General features: G+C 46.5%; 1 protein-coding gene across 1 annotated transcript in view; it reads right to left on the bottom strand.

Annotated features, from left to right (window-relative positions):
* LOC135093227 (uncharacterized) overlaps window positions 1–17,791 on the bottom strand; it is a 41,290-nt gene that overhangs the window by 21,518 nt on the left and 1,981 nt on the right. Inside the window, exon 2 of the mRNA XM_063992214.1 lies at window positions 5,401–5,464. The gene's annotated coding sequence lies outside the window, so the exon portion shown is untranslated. The remainder of the gene's footprint in view (window positions 1–5,400; window positions 5,465–17,791) is intronic.

Raw genomic sequence — 17,791 nt, 5'->3', positions numbered from 1 at the left:
TTTAGTAATTTATGTTCATAAGTATTACATTTACTAAGTATAAGTTTATAAGTCAAAACTCATTGTGTGATAGTTTTTGTAGTTTTGTAAGAATGTACTGAGAAAGGAAGAATTAGAGCTGTTGACAAACATGATGGCGTCTCACTTAGCCCTAGAATCTTCTCCTATTTCCGAGTTCTGCACGATGGAGAAATAGACATTCTTCAACGTCCTGCACACTTTCCTCATTCACCACGCCCAGGGTTGGCGGCTCACACAGCGCCATCCTTGTCATGAACGCTTCTATATCCACTTTGTCATGGTGCAGGCCTGTCGCGATATTAGTGGTGCTGGGACTGTGTGTGAGCGTCCGACCCAAGTTACTGGCGCGCTCAAGTAGCCGTGATGGCGTTACTCATTTAAAAACGTCAGTGTTAATTGTTAGAGTGAGTGGAGCATGATCTGAGCACGACATAATTTGGCGTATACATAAGTCTTTCAGGACATTCAAACTGCTATACTTAACTAAACACAGGTCGATAAACACAGGTCGATTTCCGATGTCCAGCGATCATTACGCCTAAAAGATAGAATCCCTCCTCGCTGCTTTCCGCCATATTTCAAATGGTTAGCAACTACCATTTCTTTCTCTTCACACATGTTGGGTATTGTCCGGCCCATGCAATTACTTATAAGATCTTTCACACCATTATATTGACATCTCTTTCCGTTTATATTTCTACTTGGTAGGCAACCCACACGTGCGTTCAAGTCAGCGACCACTATGGCACCGTCACAGTCGGTCACCTGCCCCTATAACGCCCCCAGCAGCGCCGGGTCGTGGTAGGGCGAGTCGACCGGTGGGATATACATGGCGCCAAGCCTCATCCCAGGGCAGCAGGACAGCTCGACCCATGTTTGTCCTTCTGCCGCAATGTTGGCACATGTGATATATGGCACCAACGCACACTTCACCAACATCATAATTCCTCCTCTCCGACTATTTTGTTTACTTTTATTCATATATAAATCAAAACGAAGCACGCTACTAATTAACGTTTCCTTAATTTCAGTGATCCATATCATGTCAAATTCTAAAGCAACATTTATCACTTCAGGGCTTTGGAGCTTATTTTTCACACCACAGATATTACAAGCACATATTTTCAATTGCCCATTCCAATTCTTTCCATGCCAATGAAATACCTATCAGTCACAACACCATCACGCAGCAATACTCGCCGCCGCCAGTCATACGTAATTTCCACTCCCTGGTTGTTTGGTTTCTGCTTCTCCTCATCTTCTCGGGTCCTCAGTCTTGTCATTTCTCTCCTCGTCGCCGGATGAACGTCCTTCTTCACGCAAATTCGTTCAAAGTCTCTTCCTGTATCCTTCAAGTTCTTCGCCACTCGCAAGATGTCGCTCCGTTGATCTCGACTCTCCAGCGTCACGTGAATAGGGCGACTCCTCCGTGCGTCAGGCTGTCCAAGTCGTATCGTTGCCCATACATCGGTGGGTATCGGTCCGGCGTAACCCGCGGCTTCCAGCACTGTCTTGATCTTCTCTCCATCTGTCGTTCCCAGGCCATCGTCATCCTCCGAGACCCCAGTTATACCCAAGTGCCGCACCCTTTCTTTGGCGCCAAGGGATTCTAGGAACCGGTTTTGCTGGTGGATAATCATGTAGGCTTCATCGAGTCTTGTATTCAATGATTCTATTTCTTTCTTCATCTCCTTCATAGCTGCCAAATCTTCTCGAATATTTCTTATTTCTTCGAGTAATTCAGAGCTCGGTGGCTGCTCTTCATGAGGCTGATGTGCAACAGTTGTTCTCAGTGTACATTTTAGCTGCGCCGCTGTCAGTTTATTGATCTCCGTAGCAGACAATGCCTTCACTGTGTTTACATTGTCATAACTAGCCATCTTGGAGAAACAAACAAGTATCCCGTTAAGTCTTTGCATCCCGTTTTCTTCAGTGGTTTGGCGTCGCCGTTATCATGGCGACGGTTTTCACAGCGGTGCAGAAGGGGTGGGGCTGGTGTTGATCGGCCACATTATATTGTAGCTTCTAACTACCGGCTAGCTTTCTTCAGTGGGCTTCTAATAACTGAGTCTTGGCTCCACTCTACTCTCGTGCAGCTTTTTAGGCAATATATTGCCTGATCTAAGCCTGTATGGTAGCAGAATCTTGGCAAACTTAGAGCACTACCCAGGTCTGTTTGTTGATGTTTGCAGCGCCATCTATACAGTGCCTTAAGACTTTGAAACTATTTCGGAACCGCGGATGGAGAGGAGGTAAAAGTGTAGTGCGTCCCATCAAGGCAGTGACCTCCAGTGCCAGAGAAGACCGCTAGGTGGAGAAGAGGGAATACTAACACTCAGAAGTGCCGTGTGTGTGGTATAGTCTTCCCTCCCTCCTCTTATTTAATGCGACGTCTCTGGGCAACAAGATGGATGAGTTGATTGTGACGGTGAGCTCTACTTGTGCGGACATTGTGGGGGTTACTGAGCCGTGGGAGGTCGTTCCTGAGGTGTGCACGATGCAGGACTACCAGCTCTACTATCACCTCAGGACAGGACGCAGGAAGGGCGGGGGGGAAGGGCGGAGTGGCCGTTTTCTCCCAATCTACCCTCAGCCCCTCACACCTGCCTGTCAACATTCCTGCCGGAATAGAGGCCCTGTGGGTGAGAGTTACGCCCCCCTGCCATCCCAGCAACATAGTCTCCATCATCGTCTGCGTCGTGTACCACCCCCCACGAGCCACCACAGCACAGTTACTCACCACTCACATCAGTGACACTGCTGATGCCCTAAGTGTGAGGTATCCTGTTGCCAAGCTGGTCATCTGTGGGGACTTTAACGGATTGTATATCAGCGATATCCTACACCAGCTACACCTCACCCAGGTCGTGGACTTCCCTACCACCCAGCAAGCCACCGTCGACCTTATACTGACAGACCTAGGCCAGCAGTACTCGCCCCCAAGCCGCTGCCTCCTATGGGACGGAGCACCCACCTCTCCATACTCTGGACACCCACACCCACCACCTCGACCCCCCGGGCCAGCTGTCACCAGGACCCACCGCATCATGCCTGACTCAGCCATGAGAGAGTTTGGGCAGTGGGTGACACAACACCCGTGGACCGAGGTGCTGGATGTGGAGGACATCCACTCAAAATGGCACAATTACGTCGCCACCACCACAGAAGCCTTCCACCGCTACTTCCCAGCCAAGAGCGTCACAGTGCACACATATGATGCCCTCTGGATGACGCCCCACATTAAAAGACTCATGCATCAGCAGGACGTGGGCGTTCCTGCCCGGACTTATACAAAAAGCTAAGAAACAGAGAGATCAGGGAGATTAAGGCTGTCAAGGCAAGACATTACCCGGACAAGATACACCACCTCAAGCTGGCCAACAACAGACAGTGGTACGCTAAGATCAAAGCTTTGTGTGGCCTACAAAAGCACGCTTCATCTCTTCCTTGCACCTCACACCTTCCTGCTAACCCCGCGGCTCAGGAGATGAACGATCAATTTGCTCCTATCTGTCTCCTATCTGTCAGACCTGTCCTCCCCTCCACACCAGCCCGCTTCCTGCCCATCTTCCTGCTCCTTCCCCTTCCCCCACTGTCCAGGCGATAGATGTTTTTAAGAGAATACTTAAAGATACCAAGATACCAAGATACCAAGGATACTTAAACATACCAAGATCCACCACACCCACTGACCTTCCCATATGGGAAGAGCCAGCAACACCGCTATGCCCCATAATAAACGACTCTCTTTCCCAACACTCTTGCCCCGCGGACTGGAAGACATCTTACGTCTCTCCCATCCGCAAAGCCTCCAGTCCACAGTCACTCGGTGACCTCAGGCCAGTCTCTATCACCCCCATCCCTAACTTTATTTGTGAAGATTTTGTGTATGACTGGGCCTACACCAGAACTTGTTATACCGTGGATATCAGACAATTTGGAAATATTAAAGCCACCTCCACCTCTCATTACCTGACCAGCTTCCTTGACTTCATCCACAGCCACCTGGACAAGCGAAACACCTCTCTAGCTGTTGCTTTTGTGGACTTCAAAAAAGCCTTTGATCTTGTTGATCAACTTTGTTGTCTTCAGCAAGGCAATAAGTCTTTGTCTCCCTCCCAACCTGGTAGGGTGGCTAGCCAACACCCTCTCAGGGAGGCGTCAGGCCGTTCGCTATCAGGGCTCTGTCTCTAGTATCCAACAGCTGACATATAGGGTCCCCCAGGGGATCAAGATGAGCCCACTATGCTTCCTCCTTCTCTTTAACGACGCCCTCACTGACACCCCCATCGCTGGAAGTATGTGTACGACTGCACCGTGGGTGTCCCAGTCTCCAACAGGAACCCGGATTACTTGCCACTGCAAGTCATTTTGGAGCGACTGCAGACGTGGACGGAGGAGAGCAGGATGACCATCAACCATAGCGAAACTGTGGTGATGCATTTCTGTACCTCCTCTGTAGCAGTGCCCCCTCCCCAGCTCACAGTGGGCCCTCACCCCCTCCAGGTGGTCCGATGTGCCTCTGGATGTGCTTCTCGGAGTCACGGTGGACGACCAGCTGACCTGGAAGCAGCATGTCGCCAGCACCGTAAGATCCGCTACCTACAAGCTCTACATGATGCGCAGACTCAGGTCGCTGGGGGACACTGACAGACGAGTTAAGGGGAGTGTGCCTCACCTTCATCCTCCCCAAACTCATGTACGCCTCCCCAGCGTGGTCCTCCTCCCTCACACACACTCAACAGCTCCAGCTGGAGAGAGTGCAGAAGAGGGCGTGCAGGGTCATCTTTCTCCCTGCCTACACCACCTGTGATGAAGCCCTGACCACCCTGAGTCTGTTCAGACGTCCAGACTATCCAATAGGCACCGAGAGGCTCTCGAGAAGTTTGGAAGGGGACTTCTGCATCATCCACGCCTCAGACACATGCTGCTGCCTGACGCACCTCGCCTGGTCCGTGCCACCAGACACCACAACAAGATAACGCCCCTAAAGGCGCCACGCACGGACCGGTAAAGACTCAGCACGATTCCCACCATGGTACGAGCCATCAATCAACAGTATTTCGCTTCTATATTAGGCTTAGCTTCAGGATTAATTTTAAGTATTTTCCCACCCCCTCTGTACATTTTCAGTTTGTAAACTGCCTTATTAATAAACCATTTATTATTATTATTATTATTATTATTATTATTATTATTATTATTATTATTATTATTATTATTATTATTATTATTATTATTTTTATTATTATTATTTTGTTTAGTTTTTGTGGTATATGGTCTTGCCTCATTAGTGCCTCATTTTCTACTTTCTGAGTGTGTGCAATAGAAAACACAGTGAAAACAATTACCGGGAAAGAAAAGAGTAAGTGTACTCACCTCAAGAGTGCAGGTGTGTACACTCCGGGAGACGGGAGGAAGAAAGGCGTGAGGCGGGAGGTGCCTGTGGGGAGAGACACACTGTGCTTCATGCTCTTACATTTATACTCCACAAGCACAAGTCTGTATCTGTGTACATCTATCTATCTGTATCTATCTGTATAAACAGAAAGACAGACAGAGAGAGAGAGAGAGAGAGAGAGAGAGAGAGAGAGAGAGAGAGAGAGAGAGAGAGAGAGAGAGAGAGAGAGAGCCATCCAAAAATGTACTCACAGTTTGACTCGCTATAATTCATTTAATGTTTTTTTGTTTTTTTTTCAGAAACATTTGGCCAAAATAATAATGGCAGAAGTAAGAGTAAGTTCTAAAGGAAGAACATCTGTCATAAAGTGTTACTGGAGGCACGAAAAATGTCGAAGAAGTGCAAAGACAATTCAGAAGACACTTTGACAGGGATTCACCAAGGTGACACAGCTAAGTTTTTACCAGATGGAACTGTTCACGGCCTTCAATAGCATGCCTATGTAGTAGTAGTAGTAGTAGTAGTAGTAGTAGTAGTAGTAGTAGTAGTAGTAGTAGTAGTGGTAGAGGTAGTATTCACGATTTCTCACTACTACTACTACTACTACTACTACTGCTACTACTACTACTACTACCTCTACTACTACTACTACTACTACTACTACTACTACTACTACTGCTGCTACTACTACTATGTGAATATTAATAATAATGCCTTAAGAATTGTTGCAAAAACAGCTGCAGTAGTAGTATTTATATTAGAAATAGTAGTAGTAATAATAGTAGTAATAATAGTAGTAGTAGTAGTTTTTGTTGTTATATTGTTACTATAATTGTTATCAATATCACACACACGCAGTAGTAGTAGTAGTAGTAGTAGTAATAGTAGTAATACTAGTAGTAAGAGTCGAAGCAGTAGTTTTAATAATTTAGTATAATTTAATTATTTAATTAATTTTATTTATTTATTTATTTTATTTTATTTATTTGTTTATTTATTTTATTTATTTATTTATTTTTTTTTTTTTTTGGTGGATATATGGTGTTTTTGTGGATATGAGTGTGTTCATTGGTTGAACAAGTCCCTGTATATTAAGTAGACCTTTGTGTATCACTCAAGTACCGAACGGCCTGGAAACACTGAGCCAAAGGGACGGCGCTCAGTCTGCAGCCAGTGTGGCGGCGTATCTTGTGTGGTGCGAGTGTGTATCGCATTGTGTTCCTCCTCAAAGACTTAGTGGTGGTCAAGATAACCAGGATTGGCCAAGCCCTCCCCGAAGTGTGCTACCAGTAGTGTACCAGGTGTGTTGAGTAGCCGCCAGGTGTACAGCCACACGTGTTTTGTGTACATGTGCATGTTGTGTACAGAAAGACCTCCTGCTCGTGTTTTGTTAGTCCCATCATGCCGCTGGCAAGGGGAAACTACACTTGCCCCCTTCTCTGACAGACGCCATCTTGTTGTGTCAGTCCGAGACACCTCTCCCCCCCCCCACCCACCTCTCTCCCCACTACCCGACAGCCACTCCTTCCCGTGCCACTTCCGCCAGCAGCAGCTTCTGGCAGCCCAATAGCCAGCAGCCCTTCACGGCCACTACCTGCCAGCACGCCTTCCTGACCTTACCCTCTCCCACTCCTTCCCCCTCCTACCCTCAACCCACTCCTTCCTAACCCCCACTCGCCACCCACCCTTGCAAGGCCCCTACCAGGAACCCACTCCTGCCAGGCCCCTACCAGGAACCCACTCCTTCCAGCTCCCCGCCTGCCAGCCGCCCCTTCCTGCCCCGCACCCAACATCCACTCCTTCTGGCCCCCACCCGCCTCACGCTCCTTTCCCCTTTCTGCCAACCACACACGAGCTGCTATCCTTGCCCCCTCCCCCCCACTAATGATGTCACAGACAGCGGTGACAGTGACTGGCTGGTGTGGACCGCACCTCACACTCGTTCTTCCTAAATGCTACTACTACTACTACTACTACTACTACTACTACTAATGCTACTACTGCCACTGCTACTACTACTGCTACTATTACTACTACTACTACTACTACTACTACAATTACCAGTGCTACTACAGTTCTTATTATTACTACTACTACTACTACTACTACTACTACTACTACTACTACTACTACTACTACTACTACTACTTCTACTACTACTACAATTATTACTGCTACTATGCTTACTTCTGTTACTGTTACTACTACTACTAATACTAATACTCGTTCTGTTTCTACTACTGCTACTAATACTAATATTAGCTCTACTACTACTATTACTACTGCTGCTACTACTCTACTACTACTACTATTATTATTACGATTACTGTTACTACTACTACTTCTACTAGTATTACTACGACTATTATTATTACGACTACTTTTAGTACTATTATGAATACTACTACTATTACTACTACTACTATAATTACTATTACGACTACTGTTACTACTATTTTTATTACTACTACTACCACTACTACTACTACTAACAATAATAATAATAATTATAATAAAAATAATAATAATACAACTACTACTTCCTTGCAACCCTCCCTGTCTGCTACTATGCTTACTTCTGTTACTGTTACTACTACTACTAATACTAATACTCGTTCTACTTCTACTACTGCCACTAATACTAATATTAGCTCTACTACTACTACTACTACTACTACTACTACTACTACTACTACTACTACTACTACTACTACTACTACTACTACTGCTACTACTACTACTACTACCACTACTATTAATACTTTTTTTTTATGTAGGAAGGATACTGGCCAAGGGCAACAAAAATCTAATAAAAAAAAATGCCCACTGAAATGCCAGTCCTATAAAAGGGTCAAAGCAGTGATCAAAAATTGGTGGATAAGTGTCTTGAAACCTCCCTTTTGAAGGAATTCAAGTCATAGGAAGGTGGAAATACAGAAGCAGGCAGGGAGTTCCAGAGTTTACCAGAGAAAGGCATGAATGATTGAGAATACTGGTTAACTTTTGCGTTAGAGAGGTGGACAGCATAGGGGTGAGAGAAAGAAGAAAGTCTTGTGCAACGAGGCCGCGGAAGGAGGGGAGGCATGCAGTTAGCAAAATCAGAAGAGCAGTTAGCAGTTAGCGGTAGAAGACAGCTAGATATGCAACATTACTGCGGAGAGAGAGAGGCTGAAGACAGTCAGTTAGAGGAGAGGAGTTGATGAGACGAAAAGCTTTTGATTCCACCCTGTCTAGAAGAGCAGTATAAGTGGAACCCCCCCCCCAGACATGTGAAGCATACTCCATACATGGACGGATAAGGCCCTTCTACAGAGTTAACAGCCGGGGGTGTAAGAAACACTGGCGGAGACGTCTCAGAACGCCTAACTTCATAGAAGCTGTTTTAGCTAGAGATGAGATGTGAAGTTTCCAGTTTAGATTATAAGTAAAGGACAGACCGAGGATGTTCAGTGTAGAAGAGGGGGACAGTTGAGTGTCATTGAAGAAGAGAGGATAATTGCCTGGAAGGTTGTGTCGAGTTGATAGATGGAGGAATTCAATTTTTGAGGCATTGAACAATACCAAGTTTGCTCTGCCCCAATCAGAAATTTTAGAAAGATCAGAAGTCAAGCGTTCTGTGGATTCCCTGCGTGATATGTTTACCTCCTGAAGGGTTGGACGTCTATGAAAAGACGTGGAAAAATGCAGGGTGGTATCATCAGCGTAGGAGTGGATAGGACAAGAAGTTTGGTTTAGAAGATCATTAATGAATAATAAGAAGAGAGTGGGTGACAGGACAGAACCCTGAGGAACACCACTGTTAATAGATTTAGGAGAAGAACAGTGACCGTCTACCACAGCAGCAATAGAACGGTCAGAAAGGAAACTTGAGATGAAGTTACAGAGAGAAGGATAGAAACCGTAGGAGGGTAGTTTGGAAATCAAAGCTTTGTGCCAGACTCTATCAAAAGCTTTTGATATGTCCAAGGAAACAGCAAAAGTTTCACCAAAATGTTTAAAAGAGGATGACCAAGACTCGGTAAGGAAAGCCAGAAGATCATCAGTAGAGCGGCCTTGACGGAACCCATACTGGCGATCAGATAGAAGGTTGTGAAGTGATAGATGTTTAAGAATCTTCCTGTTGAGGATAGATTCAAAAACTTTAGATAGACAGGAAATTAAAGCAATAGGACGGTAGTTTGAGGGATGAGAACGGTCACCCTTTTTAGGAACAGGTTGAATGTAGGCACACTTCCAGCAAGAAGGAAAGGTAGATGTTGACAGACAGAGCTGAAATAGCTTGACTAGGCAAGGTGCAAGCACGGAGGCACAGTTTCGGAGAACAATAGGAGGGACCCCATCAGGTCCATAAGCTTTCCGAGGGTTTAGGCCAGCGAGGACATGGAAAACATCATTACTAAGAATTTTAATAGGTGGCATGAAGTAGTCAGAGGGTGGAGGAGAGGGAGGAACAAGCCCAGAATCGTCCAAGGTAGACTTTTTAGCAAAGGTTTGAGCAAAGAGTTCAGCTTTAGAAATAGATGTGATAGCAGTGGTGCCATCTGGTTGAAGTAGAGGAGGAAAAGAAGAAGAAGCAAATTTATTGGAGATATTTTTGGCTAGATGCCAGAAATCACGAGGGGAGTTAGATCTTAAAAGGTTTTGACATTTTCTGTTAATGAAGGAGTTTTTGGCTAGTTGGAGAACAGACTTGGCATGGTTCCGGGCAGAAATATAAAGTGCATGAGATTCTGGTGATGGAAGGCTTAAGTACCTTTTGTGGGCCACCTCTCTATCATGTATAGCACGAGAACAAGATGTGTTAAACCAAGGTTTAGAAGGTTTAGGACAAGAAAAAGAGTGAGGAATGTACGCCTCCATGCCAGACACTATCACCTCTGTTATGCGCTCAGCACACAAAGACGGGTCTCTGACACGGAAGCAGTAGTCATTCCAAGGAAAATCAGCAAAATACCTCCTCAGGTCCCCCAACTAGCAGAGGCAAAACGCCAGAGGCACCTTCGCTTAGGGGGATCCTGAGGAGGGATTGGAGTGATAGGACAAGATAAAGATATGAGATTGTGATCGGAGGAGCCCAACGGAGAAGAAAGGGTGACAGCATAAGCAGAAGGATTAGAGGTCAGGAAAAGGTCAAGAATGTTGGGCGTATCTCCAAGACGGTCAGGAATACGAGTAGGGTGTTGCACCAATTGCTCTAGGTCATGGAGGATAGCAAACTTGTAAGCTAGTTCACCAGGATTGTCAGTGAAGGGAGAGGAAAGCCAAAGCTGGTGGTGAACATTGAAGTCTCCAAGAATGGAGATCTCTGAGGCAACTGTCAGTTGCCTCAGACACATGAGTTTCAGTGAGGAAAAGAAGATGAGGTTTAGAAGAGGAGAGGTGGTGTTCTACAGATTGAAAATTAGATCTTAGACCGCGAATGTTGCAGAAGTTAATGAAGAAAATGTTGAGGGGGGTGTCAAGACATTTAGGGTCGTCGGCAGAAAGGCAGTCCGACCTGGGGACATTTATGGTCCCCTCCCCAGATGCTGACTCCGAGGCTGGTGTAGGAGTCGCCATGATGATTTTAAAATTTTTGAGTGAAGGGTGTGTGTGTTATTAAGTGCTTGTAGTTTTGTGTGGAGGAAGAGAGTTGTCTTTAGAGGGCAGGCTGTGACTGCCCTCTTGTGTTGTGAGACACAAAGGGAAACGTTCAGTGAGGTCACAGCTGGGTTTAATGATAAGTTCACAGCACCCCCTGAACAGTGCATTAGACCTCACTGGGAGTAATTATCGTTTCCGCAGGTGACTACTGCCTCCTCCTACTGCTACTACTACTACTACTACTACGATTATGACTGCTACTACTATTACTAATACTAATGCTAGTACTACTACTACTGCTGCTACTGCTGTTAATATTACTATGACTACTGCTACTACTACTGCTACTACTATTATTACTACTGCTACTACTACTACTAATACTAATACTACTACAACCACCACCACCACCACCACCACCATTACTATTACTACTACTGCTATTACTACTACTACTACTACTACTACTACTACTACTACTACTACTACTACTACTACCAATACTAATACGAGTACTTCTACTACTGCTACTACTGTCAATACTACTGCGATTACTGGGACTACTACTACTACTACTACTGCTACTACCACTACTACTACTACTACTACTACTACTACTACTACTACTTCTACTATTACTACTATTACAAATATTACTACTGGTGCTGCTGCTATTACTGCTACTACTAGCACCACTATCATTACTACTACTACTACTACTACTACTACTACCCTTACTAGCACAACCACCATTACTACAACAACAACAACAACAACAACAACAACAACAACAACAACTACTACTACTACTACTACTACTACTACTACTACTACTACTACTACTACTACTTCTAATATTACTTCTATTACTACTACTACTTCTGCTACTACTACTAATACTGCAACCACCACCATTACTCCTACTACTACTACTACTACTACTACTACTACTACTACTACTACTACTACTACTACTACTACTACTACTACTATTGCTACTACCACCATTACTACAACAACAACAACAACAACAACTACTATTACTGCTACTACTACTACTACTACTACTACTACTACTACTACTACTACTACTACTATTGCTACTACCACCATTACTACAACAACAACAACAACAAATACTACTATTACTACTACTACTACTACTACTACTACTACTCTACTTAATAATACCTCCACCCCATGTTTATTGATGTGTCAATTAGGGGCTCCATTACTTGGAGGTCATTAGCCCCAGCTCCCGCTAATGACTGTGGCATCCAACCATATCTAATACTCTATAATATACACATTAGTTGTTAACTATAAATTCATTCTACCTCTACTCTATCTACTCTTATACCACTCTCCACCACTGTAGCCTCGCAGTCGAGGCCTCCTAAGTCTGCAGGTATGGGAGTGGAATGCCTTGTCCCCCTGAGACACAGGAGGGCAGATCTGAGGAGGGAGAATGAGAGACGGCACCTCATCCATGCGACGACATGGCTCCTTGGCTGGTGCTTCTTTTCTGCCATTAGGTCGGCTAGTCTTGAGTAGAAGCACTGAGCCTTGGAGCCCATCCCGCCAGATGTGGTGAAGACCAGAGGTGTGAAGCTGCCCTGGTCAACGTGTTGGATTCTCTCCCCATACGCTCGGATCTTCTCCTGCTCATTCTTGCGGTGGGCTGCCTTCAGGGAGAGTTCGTGGTGACAGGCGGCCATCGGGTCAAAGATCCGTATGTCCATGAATGCTTTCTGTCCCCTTGTCCAGAACCCTCGTGCACTGACGTCGACTCGAGCCTCGTTGGTGGTGTTGGCTGTTCTGTAGCGCAGGTGCTCGCCGTCTAGCGGCAGGAGGGTTGGTTCAGTGGAGAACTACTACTACTACTACTACTACTACTACTACTACTACTACTACTACTACTATTACTACTACTACTACCACTACCATTTCTTCTACTACTACTACTACTTCTACTACTACTACTACTACAACCACCACCATTTCTACTACTACTACTACTACTACTACTACTACTACTACTACTACTACCACCACCACCACCATCACTACTACAACAACAACAACAACAACAACAACAACAACTACTACTACTACTACTACTACTACTACTACTACTACTACTACTACTACTGCTACTACTACTACTACTACTACTAGTACTAGTGCTACTACTACTACTACTACTACTACAACTACCACCACCACCACTACTACCACTACCACTAGTATCATTGGCACCAATGCCTGTATAATAGTCATCAAATGTCACGGTGTGATGAGAGGAAGCCTTAAAAAGGAAAAACAAGTGTCTGTTTGGCAACTTCGGCCTGACGCAGTGAGGCAGAGTCAGACACCTGCAGTGCGAGTACAGTGTGTGTACGGCCACGTTCTCCAACTAGCCAAAAACTCCTTCATTAACAGAAAATGTCAAAACCTTTCAAGATCTAACTCCCCTCGTGATTTCTGGCATGTAGCCAAAAATATCTCCAATAACTTTGCTTCTTCTTTCCCTCCTCTATTTCAACCAGATGGCACCACAGCTATCACATTTATTTCTAAAGCTGAACTCTTCGCTCAAATCTTTGCTAAAAACTCTACCTTGGACAATTCTGGGCTCGTTCCTCCCTTTCCTCCACCCTCTGACTACTTCATGCCACGTATTAAAATTCTTCACAATGATGTTTTCCATGCCCTCGCTGGCCTAAACCCTTGGAAGGCTTATGGACCTGATGGGGTCCTTCCTATTGTTCTCCGAAACTATGCCTCCGTGCTTGCACCTTGCCTAGTCAAACATTTTCAGCTCTGTCTGTCAACATCTACCTTTCCTTCTTGCTGGAAGTTTGCCTACATTCAACCTGTTCCTAAAAAGGGTGACCATTCTAATCCCTCAAACTACCATCCTATTGCTTTAATTTCCTGCCTATCTAAAGTTTTTGAATCTATCCTCAACAGGAAGATTCTTAAACATCTATCACTTCACAACCTTCTATCTGATCGCCAGTATGGGTTCCGTCAAGGCCGCTCTACTGGTGATTTTCTGACTTTCCTTATTTAGTCTTGGTCATCCTCTTTTAGAGATTTTGGTGAAACTTTTGCTGTTGCCTTGGACATATCAAAAGCTTTTGGACGCCTATGAAGTTAGACATTCTGTGACGTCTCCGCCAGTTTTTCTCACACCCCCAGTTGCTAACTCTGTACAAGGGCCTTATCCGTCCATGTATGGAGTATGCTTCACATGTCTGGGGGGGTTCCACTCATACTGCTCTTCTAGACAGGGTGGAATCAAAAGCTTTTCGTCTCATCAACTCCTCTCCTCTAACTAACTATCTTCAGCCTCTCTCTCACTGCCGCAATGTTGCATATCTAGCTGTCTTCTACCGCTATTTTCATGCTAACTGCTCTTCTGACCTTGCTAACTGCATGCCTCTTCTCTTCCCGCGGCCTCGCTGCACAAGACTTTCTTCTTTCTCTCACCCCTATTCTGTCCACCCATCTAACGCAAGAGTTAACCAATATTCTCAATCATTCATCCCTTTCTCTGGTAAACTCTGGAACTCCCTGCCTGCTTCTGTATTTCCACCTTCCTATGACTTGAACTCCTTCAAGAGGAAGGTTTCAAGACACTTATTCATCAATTTTTGACCACTGCTTTACCCCTTTTATAGGACTGGCATTTCAGTGGGCATTTTTATTATTAGATTTTTGTTGCCATTGGCCAGTGTCCTTCCTACATAAAAAAAAAAATACACACACACATGTGCACACACACACACACACACACACACACACACACACACACACACACACACATATGCGCAGACACACACACACACACACACACACACACACACACACACACACACACACACACACACACACACACACACACACACACTAACACACACACACACACACACACACACACACACACACACACACACACACACACACACACACACACACACACACACACACACACACACTGTTCTGACCTCACACGGGCAGGACGTGTGACCTTTGGCGCTCTCGGGCAGCCTCGGCCAGCTTGTTGGCCTTCCCCTGCCCCTAGTGATAGCGACCTTAGTTTTTTTTTTTTTTTCTGTTTTCAACTCTTAGTTTTTAGTTTTAGGCTCGCCCTGGTGGAATTCCTGTACTTGTGAACACATTTAGCGAGTGAGTGGTGATACATAAAGAACAATGTGTGCTCCAGTGCAAACGTACGAACGCAACTACCTCCTACGTCGCAGGCGAGGATCAGGTTACCCGCCGCCCAACGTAATAAAGTGCCTTAAGACCCTGAAACTATTTCGGAACCGCGGGTCGAGGGGAGGGAAACAAGTGCGTCCCATCAAGGTTGTGACCTCAAGTGCCAGAGTTGACCGCAGGGTGGGGAAGAAGGAATACAGGCACATTGAAGTACCTCGGATTTGGTACAGTCTACCATCCCTCTTCTTATTCAATGCAACATCTTTAGCCAACAAGATGGACGAATTAATCGTGACGGTGAGTTCTACTTGTGCAGACATTGTGGCGGTTACTGAGGCGTGGCAGATTGTTCCTGAGGTGTGCTCAATGCAGGACTACCAGCTCTACCATCACCTGAGGTCAGGACGCAGGGGGAGGGGGGAGGTGGCCGTTTTCTGCCGCTCTACCCTCAGCCCCTCACACCTCCCTGTCGATATTCCGGCTGGTGTAGAGGCCCTGTGGGTGAGAGTCACGCCCCCCTGCCATCCCAGCAACACGGCCTCCATCATCGTGTGCGTCGTGTACCCCACGAGCCACCACAGCACAGTTACTCACCGCCCACATCATCAACACTGCTGATGCCCTGAGGGTGAGGTATCCTGCTGCCAAGCTGGTCATCTGTGGGGACTTTAACAGATTAGATATCAACGATATCCTACACCAGCTACACCTCACCCAGGTCGTGGACTTCCCCACCCACCAGCAAGCCATCCTCGACCTTATACTCGTACTCACAGACCTGGGCCAGCAGTACTCGCCCCCCCAAACCGCTGCCTCCCATGGGACGGAGCACCCACCTCTCCATACTGTGGACACCCACACCCACCACCTCGACCCCCCGGTCAGCTGTCACCAGGACCCACCGCCCCATGCCTGACTCAGTCATGAGGGAGTCTGGGCAGTGGGTGACACAACACCCGTGGACCGAGGTGCTGGATGTGGAGGACGTCCACTTACGAGTAAAATGGCAGAATTACGTCGCCACCACCACAGAAGCCTTCCACCGCTACTTCCCAACCAAGAGCGTCACAACACACCCGTCTGATGCTCCCTGGATGACACCCCGCATTAAAAGACTCATGCGTCAGCGGACCTGGGCGTTCCACTCCTGCCCGGTCCTTTACAGGAAACTAAGAAACAGAGTGATCAGGCAGATTAAGGCTGCAAAGGCAAACTATTACCCAGACAAGATACACCACCTCAAGCTGACCAACAACAGACAGTGGTATGCTAAGATCAAAGCTTTGTGTGGCCTACAAAAGCACACTTCGTCTCTTCCTTGCACCTCACACCTTCCTGCTACTCTCGCGGCTCAGGAGATGAACGATCACTTTGCTGCTATCTGTCAAACCTTTCCTCCCCTCCACACCACTCTGCTTCCTGCCTATCTTCCGGCCCCCTCTCATCCCCCCAGTGTCCAGGCGGTGGATGTTTTTAAGAGAATACTCAAATTCAAACCAAGATCCACCACACCCACTTACCTTCCTATAAAAATTTACAAGGAATTTGCGGTAGAGCTAGCAACACCGCTATGCTCCATAATAAACGCTTCACTCTCCCAACACTCTTGCCCCGAGGACTGGAAGACATCTTACGTCACCCCCATCCCCAAAACCTCCAGTCCACAGTCACTCAATGACCTCAGGCCAGTCTCTATCACCCCAATCCCTAGCCTTATTTGTGAAGATTTTGTATATGACTGGGCATACACCAAAATCTGTAATACCGTGGATATCAGACAGTTTGGAAATATTAAAGCCACCTCCACCTCCCATTACCTGACCAGCTTCCTTGAATTCATCCACAGCCACCTGGACAAGCGAAACACCTCTCTAGCTGTTGCTTTTGTGGACTTCAAAAAGGCTTTTGATCTTGTTGATCACACTGTTGTCATCAGCAAGGCAGTGAGTCTGGGTCTCCCTCCTAACCTGATAGTGTGGCTAGCCGACTTCCTCACAGGGAGGCGTCAGGCCGTTCGCTATCAGGGCTCTGTCTCTACTTTCCAACAGCTGACTTGTGGGGTCCCCCAGGGGACCAAGATGGGTCCTCTATGCTTCCTCCTCCTCATTAACGACGCCCTCACTGACACCCCCCATCGCTGGAAGTATGTTGACGACTGCACCGTGGGCGTCCCAGTTTCCACCAAGAACCCGGACTACTCGCCACTGCAAGCGTTTCTGGAGCGACTGCAGACGTGGACGGAGGAGAGCAGGATGACCATCAACCACAACAAAACTGTGGTGATGCATTTCTGTACCTCCTCTGTACCAGTGCCCACTCCCCAGCTCTCAGTGGGCCCTCACCCCCTCCAGGTGGTCCAATGTGCCAAGCTCCTCGGAGTCACGGTGGACGACCAGCTGACCTGGAAGCAGCATGTCGCCAGCACCATAAGATCAGCTACCTACAGGCTGTACATGCTGCGCAGACTCAGGTCGCTGGGGACGCCGACAGATGAGTTAAGGGGGGTTTATCTTACTTTCATCTCCCCAAACTCATGTACGCCTCCCCAGCGTGGTCCTC

This window comes from Scylla paramamosain, chromosome 42 (genome assembly GCF_035594125.1).
Source record: "Scylla paramamosain isolate STU-SP2022 chromosome 42, ASM3559412v1, whole genome shotgun sequence".
NCBI classification, from domain to species: domain Eukaryota; kingdom Metazoa; phylum Arthropoda; class Malacostraca; order Decapoda; family Portunidae; genus Scylla; species Scylla paramamosain.
This window is presented reverse-complemented; position numbering and strand designations above follow the sequence as displayed.